The sequence below is a fragment of the Condylostylus longicornis genome, unplaced genomic scaffold (genome assembly GCF_029603195.1).
Source record: "Condylostylus longicornis isolate FDR11 unplaced genomic scaffold, ASM2960319v2 ptg000086l, whole genome shotgun sequence".
NCBI lineage: Eukaryota > Metazoa > Arthropoda > Insecta > Diptera > Dolichopodidae > Condylostylus > Condylostylus longicornis.
This window is the reverse complement of record NW_026578054.1, coordinates 300,641-308,185: the sequence shown is the minus strand read 5'-3', so window position 1 is coordinate 308,185 and position 7,545 is coordinate 300,641.

Here is a 7,545-nt window from a genome sequence, read left to right as displayed (position 1 = left end):
CTCAACATCTAGCAACATGTTGCAATTACTCCACGAAAACCCATACTCCTCTAGAGTAATTCGGAGGAAATGCATTTGTAAAATTAGTTGCAATTATGTTTACAGAAAATTATGTTGAATTATAAAATTGTTAACCAAAATATGTAGTTTAGATCGAAGCGGATATTAAAGGATATATGTAACTAGCCCAGATAGGTCCGTTGTGATACCCCGATTCAGCTCGAACCCATCTATATGAATAGAACCATATCATATGTTGCATTAATATCCGCAGGTTTTCCTTAATGGGAGCGAAGAGTCAAACCCTTCGCGAATGAAAGCACAGGAGAGACATAAAATCAATCCTCTGCGCAATATGTCCGCTAGTTTCCAGTATACAGGACCGCCGAACGACTGTGTCATCCTTTCCTTTGCCATCCTTTGACTTTCCTTATGAATTTCAGTTTGATGGATCTGCTCAGCGCAAGTCATTAGAAAAGAGTGTAAAACCAATGAGCAATCTGTGACTCGAAGCTGTACCTGTTCCCAATGGTTATCTTGCAAGAGTAAATCGTTCTCATTCGACTCCTAATGTTAGAATTCCAGTTTGGCTTAGAGGTCAAGATTAATCTCAAGACCGTACCCTCCGAGGAAAAAGAGAGCTTTGTTTCAGTCAGCTTTCTGCTGAAGACGACAAGCTCCTTCTTACGCCGATTTTTTTCAACCCGCAGCTAGCAACCCAGTCAGAAATGGTGTTCTCTGGACAAGCCCATAAAGGGCGTGGATGTGCATTCCGGAGGCAGCCAATATTAAGTCGTCTGCAGAAGCGATAATATTGTAGCTTTAATTTCCATGCGTAGCAAAAGCTGATTCAATACAAGATTCAAAAGAAGAGAAGAGAGAAATACATATATCGCTTAATATTGAAAATTTATATAACGTTCAACAGATTTTCTGAAATATTTCCAATAGGATTTATTCTAAATCATGTCATTTTTTTTTTTTTTGTAAGGTTATTATAGTAATCAAACAAAAATTAATCATTCTTTGCCATTTGGCAGAATAAATTAAATTTAGTCTTAATTTTTCATTTTCAAATTAAATAATTTCTAATAATTTCTTAAGTAAATTTGAAATTTCATTTCTTTCTTTCTAAATCACTTGTCATTTTCATTTTTCAAAAATCATCAATCAATAATTTTCGAAATATTTATCGAACATAGAAATCAAATTCGGTAGAAAATTCTTATTAGATATGAAAAGAAAAATTAATTCTATTTAACGTTATTCGATTTATTTAGAACGATTTTAGAATTTATTTTCGTTTACATCTTTTGAAATTAATTCTATTTAAGTGAAAGCAATAATTTAAAAAATGTATTGTATGGCCCTCTTCCCGAATTTAAAGATATTTTCGGAACAAAAATAATTATAATCATTATTTTTCTTCTTTCATTCTTCTTGTGAATACGTAAAAAGGGATAGGAAAATTACAAGAATTTAATATCTAAATTATTAATTCCTTGGAAAGTTTTGTGTTCCTATTGAGCAAAATATTATTAACATAGCCATTCGCTTCTCACCATCCTTATTTTGCTTATAAACGCAATAAATTTATACGATATTGCAAGACTTTGTATTATTTTATTGAAATTTAAAATGAATATAGAACAGGAGAGAGAGACAGGGAATGGGAGAATCTTTGCAACAAAAACGAGTATTAAAATTTTCACCACTCTTTAAAAATTCTTTAACTGCGGTTTTCTCCTCAAAATGGTAACCAAAATGTTAACCCACACAGTTTAGTTCATTTCAAGTTTATATAGCTGGTTCACATTTTTGAAACTATTGAAATTTTGCTATTGATCTGTCCTTCCGAAAAATTCGAGTATCTTGTGAGAATCAACTTCTGTTTTTCAAAACAATATTAATTTGCCGGTATTTAAAAAAAACCAATCAGATTTAAAGCAGCCATCGAACTATTCCAGCCCTGTTAAATATAATGCACTACATAGTCAATATAAAGATCACTTATCCTTTTCGCGACTCAGACATTTGGATTCTAACATAAGATAGCCGAAAGAAAGTCGAGTTAAGTATGTCAGTAGGCCTTCGTTGTCTTCCTTGTCTTCGCCTTTAGATATTGTGAAAAAAAAACAATATAGATTGGAGACCTTGTGGCGATAATGCTGTGACAGTTTCGGACAGGTATCCGTTATTCTTTATATTGTATATACTTCAAGAAATTATAATCACTTACCTTATATAAAATTTCCTGTTTACTTTTATTTTAAATGATAATTATATTCAGTTTCTGTTATTGTATGTGAATTGAAAATAAATTTTTACGAAAAAGGTAAAATAAAAATTTTCTTTAACTTTTTTTTTCTTTTAAAAAAGATAACTTGTATAGTACTTTGGAATTAAGGTACTACTATAAATATAGTACTACTATTAAGGAATACAAAGTAGAAAAAGAAAATGAATATAAAAGAAGGAAAAAGCTAAATATTATTTGACTTTAAACTTATTTTCACATTTTAACTTTAAAAGAGTAAACATTAAAATAAAAGTTACAAAAAACGAGCGAGATAAAATAAAGCTGATCTTGTCAACTCTGTAATACCCGAACAAATTTGTTATCCTATGGACCAACAAATGTAGCTTAATCGATTATGAGAAAGACTAAGACTTAAATTAACCCTGGTTTTGTTCTACAATGAAGTAAATGATCAACGTAGTGTTGAAACTTTTTTATCCGGCTGTATTCACCGATTTACACGAGAAATAAGGATCTAAAATCACAGATTGGCGAGTTTATATTGTCCTTCGATCATACGTACGCACGAAAATATTATTTGCCGTACTATTTATGTAAAATTTCAATTTATAAGATTTGACCAAACAACTGTTGAATTTGGCAGCTACCACAAGTAATCAGGAAATTTCACCGATTTTTATCACACTTTTTTATATTAGTAATTTCTGGGATACAGCCAAATAACTTTAAAAATTCTAGGGTCGATTCCCAAACCAATGCTTCGATCACATAATTTAAATAGACTTCAGACACTCACTATCATAAATCGCTTGGAAAATTTATTGAACTTAGCTCAATTAGATATCGTTGGGACGGCAAAACAGACTTGGTAAAATCGCCTGAAAGCTCGACGCTAATTCAAAACATACACTTACGTCTATATCTTAGACCGTTTTTTCATAGCGTTACAAACGGTAAGGAAAATTTATGATACCCTTTGAACATACATTCGTACAGGTATAAAAACGAAAAAAGGAAAAAAGAGAAAATTCGTTTATCCAATTAAACGCTTGATTCTATTAAAATGTAGATTTTTTTTTTATATTTTTAAATTTTCTATCCTTAATAAGGTTAAAAGGATCATGTTAATTAGAATGAAAATCGTATTTTTTGTAATATAAACGGTATTTAAAGGTAACTCAAAAGTAAAAATAATTAAATAAGTTTAAAGGAAGCCATGTGTTTGTGTAGAATTAATTTTTTCCTTTTATTGAAAATTGCTATGAAATTGAATATTAGCTATTTTCTAACAAATTTATCTATAAGTGTATTGTAACAACATGTGGGATCATTAATGATATTATTTATAGTAAAAATTAATTTTTACTTTCAAGTGCAACTTAATAGTAGTATTAAAAAATATTTTAAATTTATTTTTAGGTTAAAAAAGCTGTAAAAAACGGGCAATTCTCCATGCGTCCCATGCTATTTCCCATGTATTTATTGAATATTATCGATGTTATTATATTAAGACACACTTAAAGTGAAATCTTATCATACAAGAATTCAATAGTGTTTTGTTTACAAGTACAGTTTATACAGTATGCAGTGACAATAAATAATCAAAGTGGCATCGCTCATAAACTGCATCCAGAGGAAAGGCTAACCGAAGTTCAGATGGGAAAAATCAAAGTAGCCATCATGGATGAAATGGATAAAGTTGTGGATTGTCGTCGACAATTCAGTGCAGCGTTGCAAAGGAATGGATGGATATCTGTCTTATGCAATAATCAAAATACCAGGTAGTGGATAACCAGTGTCTGCAGGAAGATAAAGCCTTGGAGGGGCTGAAACATCGTGGTACTGGATGGCGACAACATGCCTAAATAGCATGTCTGCATCACCTACGTACCAAAGAACGATACAACCGTCAATCTCTCCAGGGACAAATTTCTAAGCAGGATAAGGAAGCATAACTTCAGCCTCACGATGAGTTCCTGGAAGTTGCTCCATCACCTTCTTCGTGGATGATTCCGGTTTGGAGGATCTACGGAAAGCGGAGTTCCGACTTTTACTGAACTTCTTCCGTGTTATCGTTCGGGTTAAAGAAAGGAAATCCTCTCAAGGTGCTGCCGACAGGAGAGGACAGGACAATTTAAAAAACCAACGCCCACCGCGGCAGCAACGAGTACTTCAGACCAACTAAAAGAGTCAAAGCTCATTAGAAAGTCTGAAGTTGCTCTGAAAATGGCGACCAGGGAAATGGAAGGACCAACGACCAGCACCCGTCAGAAGGACCAACGAGGCAGGCGCTCGTCGAGATGCATAAAAAGGCGGCAATGGGAAGAAGGCCCATGTAAAGCCTTCGTATAAAGGGCCAAAGCCCATAGACAAGAACCGGAGAAAATGATATGGCTGTGAGGTGCATCCAAATAAATGTAAAGCATGCTCATCAAGGATCACCTCGATATCGCTCCTATCCAATGGCCTTACATAGTAAAGGATCAGGTTACGAATGTTCTGGCTCATAGATTTGTGAAGGATCACCCAGATATCGCTCTTATCCAAGAGCCTTACATAGTGAAGGAACAGCTTAGGGGCCTAACAGGTGAGCTATTGTAGGATAATATAATTGGAGGCAGGCCTAGGGCTTGCATTTTGTTTAGTAGAAGACTAACATATCTTCCTATTCCAGATAACTAAGGACCAGGTAGCTGCGTTGGTGAAGGTGAAGTCTTCAGGGGCCTGGACAGAGTTTATTGTATGCTCATCCTACCTCCCAAGAGACTGTGCCCATCCAGACGAACAAATGAAAGACCAAGTGGACATCCATGTCCGACCATAGGAAGATTTGGTTTGATATCATGGTCTCCGGGGGACTGGCAAAACAAATATATCATAGAGGGGATTGGATACATTAAGCATCAAGGCTTAGACTAAGGACTAGAAAGCTATTCAGTAAGGCCAAGGCGTCGGGTTCGTGGGAGGAGTATAAAGGCTCGCTCGCGAAATACAATAAAGAGATTAGAAAAACGAAGAGAAGTTTGTGGACGGCGTTCTGCAAGGGCATTCATGAACTCCCCAGCAGTGCGCGTCTTCACAGGGTGCTTTCTAAAAAGGCGACGCATGAGTCTCAGTACGCCTATCAATTGGGAACGTCTACTGTATTCGCTCTGCAGAGTTTGGTGGGAGTCCTTCAAAACGCACGGGAAGTGCGGGAGGTGGCAGTTGGCTGTTTCCTTGATGTTGAGGGAGCTTTTCGCAACACTCCGTGTCATGTCATCCGTGAGTCATTGCATAAACGAAGGATTGGTGCGACGACGAACAGATGGGTTAATCGAATACAACAGGATAGGATTATTAAGTCCACCATAGCTGACCATACACTCTTCATCTCCGCTGCAAAAGGGTGTCCGCGGGGAGGGGTGCTTTCGCCCCTTCTGTGGTCTATTGTAGTGAATGATCTAATTGCTCCTCTCGGGGGCCCGATGCACGTGTCTGGGGTTACGCTGACGATGTGGCCTTCGTCATACGGGGAAAATTTGAGAGCACTATTTTTGACGAAAGGGTGTCGTCATGCGAAGGTGGTTCTTTTGGCGTGCTCTAGCGGATTCACCGCAGAGTTTCTGGGGGTGAACAGGAGCATGGTTCGTGCCATTGCGAACTTCTTCAAGGAGCCCTGCCCAGTGAATTACCACCCGCATAAGCTGGGGAAATCGGGCTCCTTCCTGTGCAGATTTTGTGGGAACGGGGACGAGGCCGCAGTGCACATCCTTTGTGACTGGCCGGCACTGGCTGTTCAGCGCTGCAATTTTTTTGGGCATGGGTTCCTAAACATTCAGGAACTGCTATCCAACTCTCTTAGGGATATCTCCGGCTTTATAGTTTGGACGGGGATATTATAGGTGGGAGCGTGGGGAGGCTACAATAAGCCAGGAATGACTGCGGTGGCTCAGTTCACTTGGAATCTACGATCTACAATCGACAATAAATAATACTCACCGTTTGCACTGAGAATTGAGTCGATACTAGGTTTATTGACCAACAATAAGTTCATATCGAGTTGAAATTATAAATTTTTAAATATGTCCCATATTTTTTGTGAGCTATTTTGAATAATATCAATTCTGAAATCTGTACAACTGTAAAAAGAGTGCTTCGAATGTTAAAATCGAAATTTTAAATCAATAAAATTTTAAAATTCATAGCAGATTTTGGAAAAGCTACCCTAGTCTTCATTAATGTAGAAAAAACTGCGATAAAACTAAATTAGGATAAACTAAATTTTAATAAGTTCTTGAGAGTTTTGAGAGTTACAAAAAGGACAATAATTTATATATATATTTTTTTTATAAATAGGGAAATTTATCCTCAAATTTATTTTCCTTTTTTATATAATTACAATAGTTTACCTTTTCTTTTCTTTTGTGTTTGTATGTACTCGTAAATATGTATGCATGTATGTACACATGTGTTCTCCTTATATATGTAATCACAACGGTAAATTTTATTTATTTATTTTTTTTTATTATTATTTACATTCATTTATTAAAATTATTAATTATTATATAATCGAATTTTTTATACATTTATTATAATATTTTTGTTTTTTAATAATGCAAATTAAATTAAAAGTAAGCCTTAAAATAATTGAAGCCATATTTTAAATATTTATTTTAAAATTTTTATTTACATTTTATTACAAATCTATGTGAGTTATAATATTATGGTTTAATATTTTTTCTTATTTACATTCATATTATTAAATATAATACAAATTTATTTTGAATTAAAAAAATAATAATTAAAAATAAATGATATAAGAGCGAATGAGTGAATGAAAATTTTTGCATTAGATATTTACAAGAATTAATAAAAATATGACTGACGATGGGAATGTTAACAAAAAGGACGCGATTTCCTACCAAAATTATGGAAAATTTTCAAACTAAATAACTAAACATTACTCAATAATATTGCACCTAAGATTTATGGACTGAAGATTACACACCAAACACATCGGAAGTCTGGAAAAAGAAAAAACAGAAAGAATAATCACATGAGTATTTTAAACGATTCATAAGAGATTACTCTGAATACCTAAATTTCGGGCACCGAATATTTTTGTGCCTGCCTAAGTTATTTCTTCAGTTTTTTCGGCAGTAGGAACTACAACACCAGAGAATTTTCCGTAAATAATACTATATAGAGCGGGCATTAAAAAAAATATATAAATAGAGTTAGTGGTCTAAAATATTCAGACGATTCTGCACAAAAGCATGTACAATTAAAAAACCAAATAAATA